Here is a 19,277-nt window from a genome sequence, read left to right as displayed (position 1 = left end):
CGACATGTTATATTTATGGGAGACTTCAATTGTGTTTGCAGGCCAGAGGACCGAGCTAAAGTCCGTACTCTAAAGGATCAAAGTGTGCAGGTTCTGGATGAGCTCGTAGAGGAGTACGACTTAATAGATGTTGGCTGCATGTTATCACCCGGCAGTCAGGCACAGTTTACTCATTTCCAGGGTGAAAGCCATGCCAGGCTCGATCGCATATACATATCGGTGCATCTGGCGACGCTCTGCGAAAACTGCGAAGTCATTCCAGTATCCTTCTCTGACCACTGCATGGTTTCCTTCACCTTAGGATCAAAATTAAAGGAGGTGAGATTTAATTGGGATGTATGGAAATTTAATGCCAAACTTCTGGACGACAACAGCTTCGTTTGCGAGGTAAATAATTTACTGGAGTCATTGCATGTGTCTGGAGCCGAAAGCTGGTTGGAAAGGTGGGAAGGTTTCAAAAATGACGTAAAAATGAAAGCTATTGAGAGAGCAAGCATACTAAGACGCGAAGAAAAACAGAAAGAAAAGGAATTGCACAGCCAGTTGAAACTATTGCTGAACATAGAATCTGCGCAGCCTGGTTTATGTATGAACCAAATAAAGGAAGTTAAAAGAAAGCTAGAGCAGGCCAATGAAGATAAGTACCGAGGGGCCGTTGTGCGGGCAAGCACTGAGTGATTATGGATGGGTGAGGCGCCCACTAAGCAATCACTGAGCGATGAAAAGAGATATGCCTCGAAAAACGAAATACAAAAAATAATGTACAGAAATGAAGAAACCACTGATCCAGAGAAGATAAAACGCGCCTTTTTTGAGCAATATCAAGCTTTGCTAGGACAGGAGCAAGTGAACAAAGACGGCTTTGAACGTGACTATTTGCGATTTATGCCCAAATTAGATGAGAGTGAGAAGGAAATACTTGAAGCTCCAATTAGTATAACAGAAATAGAGAAAGCAATTGACCAGTTAAATGCCGGGAAGTCCCCTGGGCCCGACGGCCTGGGTGCAGCTTTCTATAAAGCCTTTAAAGATGAACTAAGTCAGGTCCTGCATAAAGTAATCGAAGAAGCCTATGAAACAAAACGATTGCCTCCATCTTTCAAAGCTGCCCACGTTGTATTGATTCCGAAGTATGAGGATTCAGCAAGGCTGCTTTTGGTGGGGTCTTATCGGCCGATAAGCCTCACCAATGTAGATTACAAAATCCTTATGCAAGTTTTAGCGAGAAGGACACAGAGCGTCATTAAAGACCTAGTGGGACCACATCAAACTTGAATACAAGGACGAAGTATTACGACCAATATACATGTGGCGAGAAGTGTTTTGGAGTGTTGCGATACTTTTGATGGACGAGTTGCGATGATGCAGCTCGACCTAGCAAAAGCTTTTGATCGAGTGTGCCATGAAGTGTTTTTTAATCTCCTAGAATTTGTGGACATAGGAAGTGTTATTACAGAGGGAGTCAAAATGCCTTACACTGATTGTGCAGTGCGAATTATTGTAAATAAGAATCTCACCGAAAGAGTGTCGGTGAAATCGTCTGTGAGGCAGGGCTGTCCATTATCCCCGTTGCTTTTTGCTTTATACCTAGACCCGTTATGCTTGAGCATGATACAGAACGAAAGGATACGCGGTTTCGCGCTGGAAGCAACGGAGGTAAAAATGCTTGCGTACGCAGATGATGTCGCTATTTTTTGTAGAGACAAAGAAAGCGTTCAAGAAACTGTTAGAGTGGCGGCTGATTTCTGCGCTAAAACGGGCTGCCGTGTTAACTGGGAGAAATCATCTGGATTCTGGCACGGGGAGTGGGATCAAAAGCCTGAAGTGTTTGCCAATGTGCGATGGACAGCTCTGCCCTCAAAGTACTTGGGTGTACCACTTGACCAATACAATGACACTGAGGAATACTGGAATAGAGAAATAGAGAATCTCAGAAGGAAAACGCAAGCATGGAACGGCCGGAACCTATCTATGTTCAAACGAGCAACTGTTTGCAACCTTTTCTTGGTTGCAAAAGTGTGGTATGTCTTGCAGGTATTGTTCATGTCGCGCGTAACCATACAAAAAATACATCGAATCTTTGCTGTTTTCGTGTGGGGAAGCGCATGGGAACGTACGAGTCGGACAAACCTGTTTCTTTCGGTTCGAAAAGGGGGAGTGGGGCTTGTGCATTTGTTTATCAGACAGATTGTGTCGCGTTTTATTTTTCTGCGAGACCAGAATGATCCCTTTTTGTGTACTTTTGTGCAAGTGCGCCTGCACAATGCTTTGCCCGAGTTTTTGGTGTCCTGTTCTGATAAAAGAACGACAGCCGTAAGAGGATTTTGGCGCGAAGTTGTCACGGCTTTTAACATGCTGAAAGTGCGCTTTTCTTTAGATTATTTAAGTTATGTGTCGAGAAAGAAACTGTGTAAAGATTTGTTAGATGTCATGCTGCCTGCACCAGTGTATCGACAGCTTGGTTGCGGAGGCCCAGGGCACGATGTTCTGAAAAGGGTGAAACGTATGCCAGTAAATCCTAACGCGAAAAGTTTTTTCTTCAAACTCCATACTAACACTCTGCCAGTTAAAACCTGGCTAGAACAAAAGGGCATTTTTGTGCCATGGACGGTTAACTGTATGCTCTGCAAAAAGCCTGAGACAGTCGAGCATGTGTTTATAGAATGTTGGGATCCGGTAATCCATTGGCACATTCTACAAAGAACAATAAAGAAAGACCTGCCAATCACGCCGTATGGAATCCGGTTCTTAGCGGTAGAAGATGACCAAGAGGTTCCTTATGACCTCATCATGCTACTGGGCCTCCACAGCATATGGAAAACCAGGATATCAGTGAGAAATGCCGATGTGAACACTCGACCTGTAAGAGAAAATTTCATTGAAAGTGTTGTGCTTGTCCGGGTATGTTATCGAGCCCAATCGGAGCTACCCGAATGGCTTGGCGTGCTGGATGAACTTGCAGCCCTCAAGAAGTTTTAAACAACCACGTTGACCGTAGGCCGGTTCACGTGTTTTAGCGGTTTGTTTGTGTGTTTGTTTGTTATCGTTGTCAAAACAGGCAATAAAGAAAAAAAAGCCTCCGTGGCGCAATCGGCTAGCGCGTTCGGCTGTTAACCGAAAGGTTGGAGGTTCGAGCCCTCCCGGGGGCGAGCGAATTGTTTTGTGCTTCTGTTCATCCCCCACCTTTCTTTTACCGCGTTGACGGTTGAGCGCTTGCCCCCTGCTCATGTTTCGTCCTCCTGATCTTTTCTGCACTGCCTTGCCCATCTCTTCAAAAATGAAGACGCTCTCGTCCTATGTTTCTTTTGACTGTTTCTTTTGCATCCCCATTTCCTTCATTCAAAAATACATGGTATCAAACTTGTCCAGCTTGCAGCACTTCTCCAGTGGAGTTGTCCTCTGCTGACGCTCAGCCTCCGTGGCGCAATCGGCTAGCGCGTTCGGCTGTTAACCGAAAGGTTGGAGGTTCGAGCCCTCCCGGGGGCGAGCGAATTGTTTTGTGCTTCTGTTCATCCCCCACCTTTCTTTTACCGCGTTGACGGTTGAGCGCTTGCCCCCTGCTCATGTTTCGCCCTCCTGATCTTTTCTGCACCGCCTTGCCCATCTCTTCAAAAATGAAGACGCTCTCGTCCTATGTTTCTTTTGACTGTTTCTTTTGCATCCCCATTTCCTTCATTCAAAAATACATGGTATCAAACTTGTCCAGCTTGCAGCACTTCTCCAGTGGAGTTGTCCTCCGCTGACGCTCAGCCTCCGTGGCGCAATCGGCTAGCGCGTTCGGCTGTTAACCGAAAGGTTGGAGGTTCGAGCCCTCCCGGGGGCGAGCGAATTGTTTTGTGCTTCTGTTCATCCCCCACCTTTCTTTTACCGCGTTGACGGTTGAGCGCTTGCCCCCTGCTCATGTTTCGTCCTCCTGATCTTTTCTGCACTGCCTTGCCCATCTCTTCAAAAATGAAGACGCTCTCGTCCTATGTTTCTTTTGACTGTTTCTTTTGCATCCCCATTTCCTTCATTCAAAAATACATGGTATCAAACTTGTCCAGCTTGCAGCACTTCTCCAGTGGAGTTGTCCTCTGCTGACGCTCAGCCTCCGTGGCGCAATCGGCTAGCGCGTTCGGCTGTTAACCGAAAGGTTGGAGGTTCGAGCCCTCCCGGGGGCGAGCGAATTGTTTTGTGCTTCTGTTCATCCCCCACCTTTCTTTTACCGCGTTGACGGTTGAGCGCTTGCCCCCTGCTCATGTTTCGTCCTCCTGATCTTTTCTGCACTGCCTTGCCCATCTCTTCAAAAATGAAGACGCTCTCGTCCTATGTTTCTTTTGACTGTTTCTTTTGCATCCCCATTTCCTTCATTCAAAAATACATGGTATCAAACTTGTCCAGCTTGCAGCACTTCTCCAGTGGAGTTGTCCTCTGCTGACGCTCAGCCTCCTTGGCGCAATCGGCTAGCGCGTTCGGCTGTTAACCGAAAGGTTGGAGGTTCGAGCCCTCCCGGGGGCGAGCTAATTCTTTTGTGCTTCTGTTCATCCCCCACCTTTCTTTTACCGCGTTGACGGTTGAGCGCTTGCCCCCTGCTCATGTTTCGCCCTCCTGATCTATTCTGCGCTGCCTTGTCCATCTCTTCAAAAATGAAGAAGCTCTCGTCCTGTGTTTTTTTTTTTTGCCGGTTTTTTGCGTCTACAGTTCCTTCATACAAAAATGCACGATATCAAACTTGCCTGCCTACCACTTATCGCACTTGACCCTGAGGCGAATGACAAAAAGTTTGCACATTTAGCCCTACCTAATCAAACGAAATTTAAGGAAAATTCGTCCTGGTCCGGTGAATCAAATCTGGGACCGCCGCTTATCCGGGGCAACCATATGTAGCTGCCGTATAGCATTGTTTTGCCGCCGTGTCTTTGCTGCTTTAGGCGGCATGCGGCAACCGAAGGTGAAGGACCTCGCATCACATTAATTCCAATGAGCGAAATGGAGAAACAGCTGGTTCGTGTGCACACAACTTGATGTGTTGCCGAGCAAGATGTGGCAGACAAATAAGCACATACCACGCTTGTGGGTCTTCGCAGTGAAAAATTGAAAGGGCCAATACATGTAAAGATCTATGCACCTTTGTGAATTCAGTGACTGCAATGTAATTACGAAACGACATTTAGACGCAGTGAATCATACCGCGGGCACAGGCTGTCCAGCAGCCATTCAAAATAAGGGATTGGAGCTGCAACACGACGCACTGCGCCCGGTGGAACAGACGGCTTTCTATCGGTCGGTACAGTGCACTGACATCGGTGTTGGTTGCCCGTTCTTCGCGGCTTACGGATCTAGTTTTCTACGTCATTACCAAGCTACTGCCATGACGCTGGACCCTGTTATACAACAACCTTTTCATACGCATGCACGCTTCCAGTTCTCGGCATTGTCCCTCTTCCGGTATGGCGCCCTGCTTACGGTATTGGAAAAGCGCTGCCAGCTTTCAGAGAGGCAAGGTGGCATATCCTACTGGCTATCAAAATACTGCAAGCTCGCATGCCCAGCAAATCTAGACAAAAACATTTTTGAAGGAGAAAGACTCTATGAAAGCAATGTTTGCATATATTGTAAGATATTACTATAACAATCGATATATCAGCAGATCTCCCGCCGACAGGCTTGCATTATTTTGCTATTAACGTTTTTGCTATCGTCAAAAGCGTTCCCCATTGGTTTTCCATGGCAGTCCTAACTGCTTCATGCGAGCGATGGAAAAAATTTTAAAATAAAGATTTTGCTACATATCGGAAGAATGGACCATTACCTTCAATATTTCCCTAACAGGGCCTTACAATTTTCCAATATTCAAATTTTTTTGCCCAAGAATGCTGGACATGATACAAAGCGACGGCAGCTGCACATCAACCGCTGCTCCTTTTGGTTGAAGATATATGCTGCTACTTCCATTGTCATGCTTTTACTACGCATACTCACAGCTCGCGTTTGTCGTCAGCTATTCACACGTGTCACCATTGCGCGCTCCTGAGACTTGCTTGCTCTTATGGCTCTTTCGGTCTAACGGATGCGAACTGTCACTCTCTAAAATAGAAAGTAGAAAAATACGTCGACGAAAGTCACTTCCGCTGCAGGAGATGCAGTGATGGTGAGAACGAGGATGATGGCGTAAGATTTTGCAGGCACACGCTGAGTTGCCGGTACAGCCCATTAGCCCGGCGTCAGTGAAAAGTTCCTGGAGAATCAGAGGCACCAGCGGCCTCCTCGAAGACTATGAATTTCAGAGCCCTTGCGGAAGCAGCATGAGGCCCATTGCAGCGCATGCAGTACTATATGGTTTTTTGCCCCTCAAGCGCAGCGTATCATCCGGCATCAATTCCATGAAAATAGCGTATACGTGCTGAGAGCCCCTCGTCGAAAACTGCATTCCGCAGGAAGGTCTTGCAGCTAACGTGACCACGACAGTGTGTTTCCACGAGTGGATCCCGCGGTGTTGCAGCATCATAAAGGGCAAGGTTCTTGAAACTTGCTTTCAACATTTGCTGAACAATTAGCAAAACTTTAGCCGAAGAAGCACATCGCACTCTCTCTACCTTTTTCGCTCCGCTCAAGGGCACGTTTTGTAAGTACTTTCGTTTGAGCCGTCAGACCTTACAAATCGGATGAGTAGTGACTTGTGTCATCCTCGAGAAAAATGAAATCCATTAAACTTTCACTCTGACGCTACAGGATGATGCGAGTTTCTTTAACTGTCTTTTATCCCAAAACTTTTCGTTTTTTTTTCTCTTTTTTTTATACAGTGCAGTGGGAGGACACATTTCAACAGAAGCGTTTACCATCCAGCGCCTCCCGATGGCGTCATACCTGCCCTTCGTAACGCGTCCCACTCCACTGCACTTAAGGCGCCAAGCCAACAGCATGAAAAAATAACAACAGAGGTGCTATTCACAGCGCTCACGATGCAGCAACCAGGGGAGTACGCCTCAGAAAGACGATGTAGGGTACGATGAACAACGAGTGTGTCCTTCCCCCCCTCCTTCTTTGTTATTCTGGGTGCACACTTTCTTCGCGCCCACTTTGTCGTCTTTGAGAGGCGGCCGAAAAGAGACCGTTCGCCTTTTGTGCGAGCGCAACCGCTGCTGCACGCAATCCGAGAAATAATGGGAGAACGCACCCGAGCCACACAGATGTGATTCGCCCCCTGCAGCTGACGCTCTCTTTGTGTCTTTGCACCCTAGCACACCCTGAATGTGCAATAAGTGGTGTGCATAATGCCCGTGCACGGAGCCGTTTATCGAGTGTCGGCCCACTAATGTCTCGGCCTGGGTGGTTAAGTATGCATAGTAATATCTTGTGCCACATAATGAATAACACGCGATTTGGGGCAGTTCAAAGCCACGAGACAGACCCTCCGTGGAGAACGTCCATGGTTTCTTGACAGTTGCCGACTGTGCCACTATAGATACTCATTACCAGAAATTCGGCACAAGCGCTTCGGCTTCCTTTTGCTGCCACAACGTGCTGCATGCCTTTGAACATTCAAAAATAGCGCATTGACATCATCCGTGGCGTCAGAAAAAAAGAGAATGGCCGGGTGGCTGGCACTGGCTAGGCGCTCTACCGAACTCTTGGCAATGTCTGGTTTTTTATAAATATTGATAAATATTGCCTGTACTGGCATGCGTGATACTTGTTATGGTTCATTGTTTGATTATGATTGATTTCACGATGGCGCAAGGGGCAGCTTGGCAAAAGAGCGCCACACCGCAAAGTATTTTTGGTTCTCTCTATATTCCAAGCATTTCATCCCAGAGAAGCCGAGCACCAGTCCAGAAGAAGGCTTGTGCCTATTTGAAAACCGGTGGGTACCCCCGGCAGAATTGGGGATCGAACCCGCACCTCCGGCATACGAGGCGGATGCTCAGGCCAATGGGGCACCACTGCAGTATATGTGTTAGATGATTGACGTCAGATTATTGAAAAAAGGTAACCACTGTTATGCTGATATCACCTGATTACGTTTCTTATTCTCTTGTCAATGTCTTCTCTCGTGATCCTGTGTGGGATGCAGTGTAGGTTTTGCGTTTGTGATTTCTATATATGTTATGACGATGCTCTTCAGTCCCTTTCCCTTTACCAGTACAGCGAACGGCACCTGGAGCGAAAGCCTCCGCCAGACATTGTGACTTTTAACAGAAGAAATGGAAAGGACCAGAGAAAGAGACAGCGGAAACTTCACAGGCTGCAATTCTCGCCGACCGTCGTGTTAGCTGCGACAGGCAACGATGATAACGCCTGCCGCATGCACCTCTACGCGGTATTGTGATGAATGTGCCCATACTCGACCGTTCATTCAAGGTTGGCGGGCCGCAGTGGGAATCGATAATGTTTTGCCAATTTATTGGCATTTGCTTTCTTGAGCGTGCCCGGTTGTTTAGTGCTAACCGGTTGCTATAAAATGTGACAGCGTTCTCGAAGCTACAGCAGCTGGCGTCAGCAAATCAGGGCCGAGTTCCCGAAGCTGTCCGCTCGAAGAGCAGTTCGTGACTGGCTCTCGACATGATAGCACTGCGTATCAGATAGCCAGGGCCATGGACAACTCGCGAGCTGCTCGTGCGTGCGAGCAGTTTTCAGAATTCGGCCCCGTGATTTGCTGACGCCAGCTGCTGTAGCTTCCACAGAACCGCCGCATTTTAGCGAGACAAAGTATAGCGCTCAGTTGTTCAGAGGCTGCTCGACGGGAACTGCCGAGCGTACCACATAGATAAATAATTGTACTCCCTTTATGTCGGGGCGGTGACAGTTGCCACGTAGTAAACTCCTAACGTGTCTTCTTCAAAACCATAACAGAAATTTTATTCTTTACCTGCCTATAACTAATTTCCCGGTCTCGTTCACTAATCCTCCAATATCTTTTCACTGATTCTGATTTGTTAAAAACTGACCACACATTGCTTATTTTTAAATCCCAGAGAGTCTCGAATGTCTGTAGAGGCCTTGATTACTGGGGGCTGGAGGGCCGGTCTTGCGTACAGCAGCATCAACAGCGCTTGCCCTCATACGTCGAAAACGTGACTCGACGTCATGCGGCAGGAACACACAAAAGCAAGCCATCTAGAGAGTAATCCGCCCTGTAAGCTCACCAGGGACCCCGAACAACCCCTCGTCAAAGCTGCCGCGTGTTTGTCTCTGAGAGCTTCCCTCTGCCACCACAGTGCTAGCGTGCTGGAGGCTCCTGTGGCACAGCCGGTGCTACACCTGCAAGGCTCCCGATGCTTGCCGACTGCCTTTTTTAACCTCTTTATTTTGGACAACGATATCACGAACGCCGCTCCCCATTCCCGTTGTACGCCAGCGAGGATTTTTCACGACGCTACGAATGATGGTGCGGGTCTACAGTGGCTTACAGTCCTTATTAATCTAATTCGCGTCCGAAGCGCTTCAGAAATTTTCGCTTTCAAAAGCATGTAAGCCCGAGTACACACATGCTGTGAGAAAGGCAGCTTTCTTCGCGTGCCCGAAGCATCCGGGGTACATTTAAAATGCGACTGCCACACGACACGCTCGCATGGGGCGACAGGCGTCGACGCCGACGTCCTTGTCGATGACTGTCTTCCGGGTGCGCGCCAAAATGTCGACCCTGCTCAACCCACCGACCGCGCTGACGAAACCGCCCGCGCCGTGCGTCCAGCTCGGCTTCCCCGGCGTATTTCCCGCAGGTAACCAAGCGTGCGACAGGCGGCCACGTTTTTGGCGGTCTTGTCCGGCGTTCACGCGTCCACGTCTGAATGATCGCTCGTTAGCGCCAGCCGCCGCTCTAAGCCGAGGCCCGCCTCGCGCCGACGCCATTCCTGCTCTGGCGAGTAAACACGACGCCAGCCGGCCGGCGCATGCAAATGGCGCCGCAGCAGCACAAGAGCGTCGTCAGAGCGGAGAATGCGGGGAGCCCATGCGCCCCTCGCCAACAGCTCATAAAACCTCATTCGGGCCATTGCCGCGAGCGCCACACGGCCGATCATATATGCGCGCCCCGAGAGCACTTCGCGAGCAAGAGGCACGGCGAGCAGATTAGCACGGTGCCGGAAACTAGCCAGCAGCTGCTCTATGCACCTCAACACAGGTTCATTGGGGGGCTCTTCTCAGTGTCGTGACTTCAGCGTCCTTTTCTTGCCTTTTCGTACGCGTCTGCAGCCGATCTCAGCGGCACGGAACAGTCAGCTTCTTTACCGTTGGTCTCGTTCTCATTCACTCAGATTATTCCTTTTCCCTCTCCTCGCTGAAATAAAGTTGCCAGTTCTACCTTGTCGTTGATATAACGAAATTCAGCCAACCTCAGTGCGGCAGAATTTGACTCGGTTTCATTAAATATTTGTAGGTGAACTATACCGCTATTAACTATGTATTTTAACTGTCCTTTGCACCTACTGTACTAAAATGGGTCCGCTCAGTCTGACGGGTGCACGTTGATTCCCAAAGAATCATCGTGGACCGAAAAGTGATGCACTCCAGGGAAAAGGGGCATTCGGCACTTTCATTTGGATTCCATCCGCTAACCAAAAAGCAGCAGCATATGAGGCAGAACTTACTGACCTCCACTACTCAAGATTGTCTATAGCAACCAAAACATCAGCGGTCACTACTAGAGTCATCAATGTTTTATCTGCTCAATAAAACAAGTTGTTAATTGATGCCATATAACCAGACACTACTGTACGCTAAGAAAGAATGCTGGTGGGACAGTAACTTTTCTGCACGCAGTAATGTATAGCTTTCGATATGAGCGTATTTATTAGTTACCTGTCACGTAATGCACATGAAATAATCTAGGATAATGGGCTATCTCCCCGACAAAGAAATCCTCAAACCTTCGACACGGCTAGCCACGAACCCGCCATGTTGCTAGCTGCGTGGGTACTACACAAATTAGGCTCGAAACTTGAGAAACATGGTTACCATCGTATTTACGAGCATCGCTGGCAAGCATTCTTGTATTTCACTGCCAATCATCCGCTCAATATTTATCGCAGGGTTAGCGCAACAAGGAACGTGTAAAAGCTTACGGTGAACACGGTCGCCGGCGCTTTTAAATGCAGAATAGCCGGTACAAAACGTACGCGAAGCTAAACTGTCGCTTCAGTGAAGTGCATTCAAGCGGCATTTCACTGTCGACGTACGCGTGGGCGGCCATTCCGAGGCGCAGAACACCAGAGGCAAGGTCAGCCTCGAGTGCCGAGATCGCCATTCAGAGCCGCATCGACGCGCCGAACTGGGAGCGCGTTAAATTATACAACGGCTCGTCGTAAACGCTCCGTTATAAACCACTCGCAGTTTTGGAAGAAAAAAAGAATAGCCAGTGTAAGTTGTGGCGAGAAAGGTGCTGCCCGGCCGCCGGGGGCTTCGGGGGAACGCGAATGAGCGAGAGCACGCACAAGCGCGTGCGACGGCGGCGGCGACGCGCAGAAAAGCACGGCGGGACGACACGCGCCAGTCACGCCTTCGCAAAAGTCTCCTCATTCATCCTCTGTCTGGGCCTGTCACGCTGGCACCGGCGGTGCCTTCGGCCCGTGCTCAATGTACTCGTCTCGTCCCCTGAAAAAGCTGTCGCGTGGCGTGTCCTCAAAGGCTGCTCGTCCTCGATCGCCGTGGGGGAGTTTTTGTTGGTTTCTCTGAAGCGGAGCCCTATACGCGCATTCGCGCATTATGCGTTGAACAGGCCAAGGTGAACGCACTGGCGGCCGCTAATAAGGCGTCGACAGGCTGATGAGCGCGCGCGCCGGGGATGCGTCGCCTTTCAGCCGGCTGCGTCGGGGGCGATCGGCCGACTGCTAACTCGAAGCCAGATGGGGGCCCTTTGTGAGGAATACCTAATGTGCCAGCTAGTTTTTTTATTCGGCTTCTCGGAGGCACGGCCACACACACCGAGGAGCTGAAATGTCCCCGTTCGGAAACCGCTCCACCGGCTGTGATGGCTTTTGTTGGGTTAAAAAAGGCGAAGTGGTTTTATTCCTCTCTGGTTCAAGAGGTTTATTTTCAAGCTCTTTGCCTTCTTCATTTGATGGCGAGCATGGCGAGATTTTGACCTTTATTACACCCTTGTTGGCAGCATCTGTATGCGATGTCACGAGTCTTTCTGTTGTTTGCCAAAATTCATCCGAGAGGGGGGGAGGGGGGGGGGTGCACTAAAGATGGGAAGAAATTAATAAAACACTCCCACGCTTTCAACTCTCACCCGTGTTGTCTCGTGAGCGCGAATACTCGAGAATGACGAGCAGTATTCTAATCACAGGAGCAATGAGGACCAAATATAATTCTTTTTAAGCCGCATTTTTTTTCTGTGATGCTATATATGCTTATTCAACGGCAGAGCGCGTAATATTCGAGTCATGCTGCAGGATCATTTCCCAACTCTCGCAAAAATGCTGAAGCGACTAGCTGAGATTCCCCTGTAGTGGCCTCAGCAGTGTGGGTCTTACCGAGATGCTTTACGTACTCACTGACCGGCAAACGCCGCAAGCGACGTGGGAGTGTCTACGCATCTTTACTACCGTCATTTACATGGAAGGTCTACAGACAGGAAACGTCGCTCGGCAGCGAAAAGGCATATCGATGATGTAGCTACGGCATTATAAGCGTGTTTCTGGCACTCTCCTCAATTAATTAATGGGTAATTAATGGATTGTTACGTGCTAAATCCAAGGTAACGGCTGAGTGGCACGCCGTCGCAGGAGGCTCCGGATCAATTTCGAGCACCATGAGACCGTGAGGCAGTGCATCCGGATAGCGCATGCGTATATCGTAGCTTTTGAACTTGTCAAGTTGCTGCCTGCAGGTTTTTTTCCTCAAACCTGCCTCTAAGCAACTGTTTATTGTTTATGGTTAGCAAATACTGCATGTTATATTACATTGTATTTATAGACACCTTTGGAGCGACTTTCGTCACTTGGGAAATGGAAACATTTTTTCATTGAATTTGCTCGCTTCCACCAGTTCGGTAGTGACTGCATTACAGACGATCAATTAGACACAACAAAAGCAGTGCGGCTTAAAAAAACGCCACTTCGAGACTCGCTCAAGAGCTGTACAGGTTGAGGAAGAAAGAACAAAAAAGAAACAGAAGCGCGAGAGAAGTACAGCGGCAGTCGAAAGTAAACTCAGATGTAGGAAGAAGTGGGGAACACAAGTAAACAAAAACCGCAACGAGATACTCCGGCACAATGGGCAGGTTCCGCGAAAACAAGAACCGTGCACGTAAGCACTCGGAGCCACAGAAAGAAGAAAAAATAGAAGCCAACTCGAGACACCATTTTAGGCGACTGAGAACACGCCCTGCGCACAAGTGGCTTGAACACATCGCTCCGCTCGCTTCATTTTTTTTTTTCCGGCTATACAGACTACACCTTTTTCGGAAGAAAACCGGCGCGCTCTTCCTGGCATCCCTCAGCGTGAGACGATAGTGGCATTAGCAGCCGTTCTTTTTCGCCCCGTCTAACAACACCTCCTCCTCCCCGTCCGCCTGCGCTGCCAGCTGCAGGGAGCTACGCTGAGGCTCACGACTGCAGCACTCACGCCGGCCGAGCCACTACGGAGCGCTGAGGTACCGCTCGTTGCATCCTTGCTGAGTTTTAAGCATGAAACGCTTTTAGCTCCCGTTAGGTGACCTTGGCGCCAGAAAGGAGGAAGAACACGGCGCCAAACCGAAGAACAAGAAGGCGAACCCAAGCGAACTCTGACGACGAACCTTTCCGTGTCCCCCCCCCCCCCGGTGCCTACGTGCTGCGCTGCCGCTGGATCAGCGCATGCGTCAGCAACAGCGTCTTGGTTGTCCCGGTGTGGGCGGAGCCAGCGCCTACGCTCTGTCCTGTAGCTCGAGCGGCGCACGCGCAGTCTTCGCGACGTGTGAGCGAACAGGGTGTGCCGCGCGCCCGCGGTCTGACGATGATGATGATGATGTCTTGGCCAGTCGCTTTGTAACGGGTGGACATGTATTCGTCGCATTTCTTCTTTGCTGTGCTTCAATAGATCCTCGAACGAGGCCTCCAGACCGTTATCTGCCGTCCAGCAACCCATGCCCCCCACAGATGCGTCAGCCTACCCATTTAATTTTAGTAACAAATGTATACCAACGCGCTCACTTCTGAAATGTGCACAGGTCTCAGAGCGCCGCTAGCGAGCTGAAACATGCAGTCCTCCCTCTGGTAGGCTTTTCTTTTCCTGTGCCGCTACCATATCACCAGCCAATCCCATAGAGCTGCTAATAAGGTCCTTGCATGAGTAACACTGCATGGCACTTCGCGACATCACTCACCAACGAGCACAACGATAAATTTAACTAAAGATTGGGCTCTTTTGAGCAGGTGTTTGAGAGATAAAGTTGACAATCACAGCAAAAAAAAAAAAAAAGGAACGAGGGTAACATACCACGAATAGAGGAAGCAGCGCGAAAAGACAAGGATGTCTCGTCTTTTCGCGCTGCTTCCTCTAGCCATGCAGCCAGGCCAAGCATACCAGTTCATGTAGTTCATGTATTATTCATGTAGCATACCAGTTTTTTGTTATGTTTCGTTCCTTTTCTTTTTCTTTTGCACTTTCTACGCCTGCTGAAATGTGCATCAGAAACTGCGAGTTTCTTTGCTACACCCTGCAGAAGAAGGTGACCAGCAGGTGATAGCCTGGCATGCGGAACATTTTGTGCTGCTAATCCCTGGGCAGAGGCCGTGTAGATAGAAAATATTTTGTACTTAGAAAATTACAGTCTAGGTAGAAAATACACTGAACATGCCAGTAACAGCGTTACTGGCACATAACGGCGGTAAATTACTTCTGTACTGTCGCAGTTCAGTAAGGTAGCTGCAGTAAAAAAAAAGGCAATAGTGCGTTCGCTCACAAGAACGAACTTTGTTACTTCTGCAATGAAATTTAAAATGTCTTGTGAGTGAAATTGTCTGAGACGAAAATATTTAGAAGGAAAGAATAAGTGTGTTTGTGACTTACACAATACTGATGGAGTAATCACTGGTTCAATGGTCATAATGTTCTCTCTTTCATAGTGCCGCTACACGTACGTGATGAATTAATTTAGAGCAGCAATCTTATTAAGGAATTACTGATTACTTCGTGTTACTTTTCTTTAGTACATTGGACTAGGTAAGAAACTGCACGCCCTTTCCAAACAGTGCGATGGGAAGGCACAATTTTCTTTGAATGCAATTATATTGTAATGGACAGCGAAAGAGAGCGAGCGAAGACTTTATTCAAGAAGAGGGCGTAGTCGGACCGGTTGGTGCATGTTGATGGAAATGACTGAACGACGCTAACTGAAGGGACAGAAGACAAGAACACTGCCTCCGGAAGTTCTCCGTTTATTCGGAGGGCTCAGGCCTACGGAAGGCCACGCCAAGCGGACATGCCGCATTCTGCGCAAACAGCGTGTGTGTCCGTGTTCACCTCTTCCGTACCGTCAATTAGCGCTGTTCAGTCGCTTCAATCAAAGACTTTATTCAAGATCAATTTAAGATATGTAATAGTAATAGCAGCAGTAGTAGTAGTAGTAGTAGTAGTAGTAGTAGTAGTAGTAGTAGTAGTAGTAGTAGTAGTAGTAGTAGTAGCAGTAGTAGTAGTAGTAGTAGTTGTTGTTGTTGTTGTTGTTGTTGTTGTTGTAATAGCAGCAGCAGCAAAAGCAGCAGTAGTAGTAGTAGTAGTGGTGGTGGTGGTGGTGGTGGTGGTGGTGGTGGTGGTGGTGGTGGTGGTGGTGGTAGTAGTAGTAGTAGTAGTAGTAGTAGTAGTAGTAGTAGTAGTAGTAGTAGTAGCAGTAGTAGTAGTAGTAGTAGTAGTAGTAGTAGTTGTTGTTGTTGTTGTTGTTGTTGTTGTTGTTGTTGTAATAGCAGCAGCAGCAAAAGCAGCAGTAGTAGTAGTAGTAGTGGAGGTAGTAGTAGTAGTAGTAGTGGTGGTGGTGGTGGTGGTGGTGGTGGTGGTGGTGGTGGTAGCTGTGGTGGAGGCAGTGAGAGCAGTAGCAGCACTGAGTTTAGTGTCACAGCAGCAACTAAAGCCATAATGCGCCAAATACAAAAGAAGAAGCGTTGAAAAATTCCGCGCGCGAATTCGGAATGAAAAGGGCTGTCTTTGGGATTGGCTGGGGGGTAAGCTAGACGAGCACGGAACTATTCCAAGCTCACGTCAGCCTGTTTTTTCATGAAGAATGAATGGACTGTCAAACTTCAAGGGAGGAAGGAAGGCCCTTCGGAGAGAGGGAGAGACACTAATCTGTACTGGAGAGATTTGCCTGGCAGCTTGGTGCACTGCACCAGATGACAACGATGAAGTACGATGCGACACGTGTTCAAAGCGCTCACACACAGCACACGCAAACAAAAGTACACTAAGGGGTATTCACATGCCACTGATGAGTTCTGTTTGTCAAGGAAACAAAAGATAGGTTTTCATTGTATGCATCACAAAGATGGCGCTGGCCTGGGAACTGAAGAAAGTGGACAAGATTACGGCAGGAGTCGATTCACAATCAGAGCGCAGTCTTGAGTGCCCTCAGTGATGATGCAGAACGGCTGCACATTCAAATGACGCGCTCAAGGTCCTCACGCACATTGCAGGCCGTACACGTAGGAGTCCTTAGCAGTCCGCTTTCAAGAGGCGTCATAGGCGGAATGGAGGAACCCACGAAATGTCTAAACACAATGAGTGCACGGTCTGCCTGAAGATGCCTTTGGCGCTATTCATCAAACATCTCAGAGGCTCTTATATGTTTCACTGAGCCTATTGCAGATGGCAAGGAAACGGATAGGTGCCATATCTGTTGCTGCGAGCATTTATTTTGCGTGCGTGTGTGTGTGTCCGTCGCGAGTGGCTCGAATGAGCCGCGCCAAAAGCCATCGACGAAAGTCGCGCGGTTGGACAGCTCGCTTTCAGAAACGTCTCAATAGCCATAGCGTGCTAGTTCCTTGATGTCCAAGTCGAGTGGTGGTGAGAATGACTGCGCGAGTTGATTGCTTTCTGTAGGTGGCTGTTCCTGAAGTTACTGTAACTTCGCAAAGAAACTTGACCACTTGCTTTGGGATTCTACGGTAGCCGCTTGGGCTAGTTGGTGAAACATAATGAGAGGCGATACATAGCGTGAGAGAAAGGAGACAAGAGGAGGACACAGAACAAACGCTAACTGGTCACCATTGTTTATTTTGCACACAGCGAAACGTGATATGAAATGCAGAAATGCAACGTAAATAGTACAAGAAAAGTACAGTCGGATACAACTCAACAACGAAGCACCGTTTCCCCGTCAAAGGACCCCCTTTTCAGCCAATGGCGTCGGCCGATTTTCATGACCCTTCTAGCGTGACAATACAGGGAGGCAACTATCCCCTTTCATTTGCCACTCCCTGCACTGTCACCCTAGCAGGCTGACGAGAATCGGCCGACGCCATTGGCTGGAAAGGGGTCCTTTGACGGGGAAACGGTGCGTCTTTCTTGAATTGTATCCGACTATAGCAAACAAGAAGAGCAACAAAGTGAGGGCTAGGCAAGAAACACACGAACGGTCAAGGCGGAACAGGGTGTTTTGGGGGGTTTACCCCGCCCTCACCTTTCATGTGTTTTTCCCCAATCTTCACTTTGTCGATTTTCGTGTTCGCATGTCTTCTATGCGCTGCCTTTGAGCCAGATTTTATTTCATCTCGTGCTTCGCTGTGTGAGTCAGAATTTGGGCAAAGATAGTTGGTGCACGGAGCTAATTACGCTGAAGTGGGATGCTACAGGGGTAATTAAATGATGAACTACGGTGTCTGCGGCTTATCGTGTTCAGTTCCTGATTTCCTTTCATCCTTTTCTGTGGAGTACCATGACATGAGACTGAGTCCGTGCGTCAAACTGCTATTGTACAGGGCGTTAAAAGTTATTCAGTACAGAATTTTCTTTTAAAAGCTGCAAAAGATACTTTGGTGCGGTGTCTGTAGTCTTATTTTACCCAAAGGGGGACATTATTTACGTGATAAAGTGCGAAGAAAAGGCTAATAATTAACTGAAATTAACTAAAATTACATTTTTTAGTTTTACGGTGCAAAGTTAAATTGCGAAATTGAAGCCCGTCAAAATTGAAGGTGAGCACACTTTTTGAAATTTGAGAATCAGCATCATGCTTCGATATAACGAACGTGAAAAAAAAAAAAAAAAAAAACGCTTTTGAGGTCTTTTCAAGTTGGCTTTCCCACGTTGCATATTGATAAAATGGACGTTCCTTGCATCAAATGCAGACACAGTTTGTTTCTTTTAGGACGTAAATGATGTTGACGTGATTCCTATGACGCTATCACGTGCAGCGACGACATTTTATCAACGTGTAACGTGGGAAAGCCAACTTAACCAGCTACCAAACGCGTATATTCTACGCTCGATGTCTCGAAGAACGATGCTGATTCAGAAATTTTATATATAGGGTTTGTCTTTTGCGTTCATGGCTTTCTATTTATGAGCATAGCCTTTTGTTCTAAAATAAAAATTAAAAAGTTGATCATTTCATTTTAGTGCATTACTCGTGTTTTCGTTGCGCTCGGGTAAGTAAATAATGTCTGCCATGTTATATAATCAACATGTACAGACCGCACAGGCATATCTTTCACGGCGTTCCAAAGAATGATCTGTGTTGAATAATTTGGGACACTCTGTATATTGACTGCCGGCCAAATGCTACGTGCCTTTCGCGACGGGGACTTCGAACGCGTGTCGATCGTGCTACGCCCTCTGGAGCACCTACTCGGGGGCATACCATTTCGACGTCTCTTTGCAAGCCGTTCTGCGTTAAATAAAAAAAAAATGCGGGTTCATGAAACACAGCGAAGAACTTAAAAAGGATACACGTGGGTGTGTACGGCGGGGCACACCCGGTGGACTTATCTGTAACTATTGTGTCAGGCCGAAAGCACTGTGTGGCTGGAGCCATAGAATTTCTCAAAATTACATAAAGGCGAAAGACCTGCAACCATCTATTCGATTTTCTTAGCAAGCACTTCATTCATCACCTGAATACCTGGAAGAGGACACTTCTTGTTTGACTTGGCAAGAGTTTGGCCGCAGACGTGCATGGATTCTGCTGCGGAGTCGTAGCGGCGGCGCGACGCCCTCCTATATGCGCAGATTAAATTATTAACGAGTGAGCATCAGAACGGCCGACGAACGAAAACCCGGCGTTCACCTGTCCGTGTACCATGGAGTGAGGAGGAGGTGCCGTGACGTCACGAAGGGAGGCGCAGAGAGCACAAGTGCGCCGCGGATGAGGAGGAGTCAAAGAAATG

At 48.2% G+C, this 19,277-nt stretch overlaps 5 non-coding genes across 5 annotated transcripts; all 5 read left to right on the top strand.

Moving 5' to 3' along the window:
- Positions 1-3,075: 3,075 nt before the first annotated feature.
- On the top strand, positions 3,076-3,149 carry TRNAN-GUU (transfer RNA asparagine (anticodon GUU)). Its single transcript has one exon. It is a non-coding gene; the product is annotated as a tRNA-Asn (tRNA).
- A 263-nt stretch (positions 3,150-3,412) lies between these two features.
- On the top strand, positions 3,413-3,486 carry TRNAN-GUU (transfer RNA asparagine (anticodon GUU)). Its single transcript has one exon. It is a non-coding gene; the product is annotated as a tRNA-Asn (tRNA).
- A 263-nt stretch (positions 3,487-3,749) lies between these two features.
- On the top strand, positions 3,750-3,823 carry TRNAN-GUU (transfer RNA asparagine (anticodon GUU)). The gene has a single exon. It is a non-coding gene; the product is annotated as a tRNA-Asn (tRNA).
- Positions 3,824-4,086: 263 nt separating this feature from the next.
- Positions 4,087-4,160, top strand: TRNAN-GUU (transfer RNA asparagine (anticodon GUU)). Its single transcript has one exon. It is a non-coding gene; the product is annotated as a tRNA-Asn (tRNA).
- A 263-nt stretch (positions 4,161-4,423) lies between these two features.
- Positions 4,424-4,497, top strand: TRNAN-GUU (transfer RNA asparagine (anticodon GUU)). The gene has a single exon. It is a non-coding gene; the product is annotated as a tRNA-Asn (tRNA).
- The last annotated feature ends 14,780 nt before the right edge of the window (positions 4,498-19,277 follow it).

The sequence above is a fragment of the Amblyomma mixtum genome, chromosome 3, assembly GCF_055824585.1.
Source record: "Amblyomma mixtum isolate Tamu chromosome 3, ASM5582458v1, whole genome shotgun sequence".
NCBI lineage: Eukaryota > Metazoa > Arthropoda > Arachnida > Ixodida > Ixodidae > Amblyomma > Amblyomma mixtum.
Note: the sequence above shows the minus strand (reverse complement) of the source record. Positions and strands in the feature narration are given on the sequence as shown.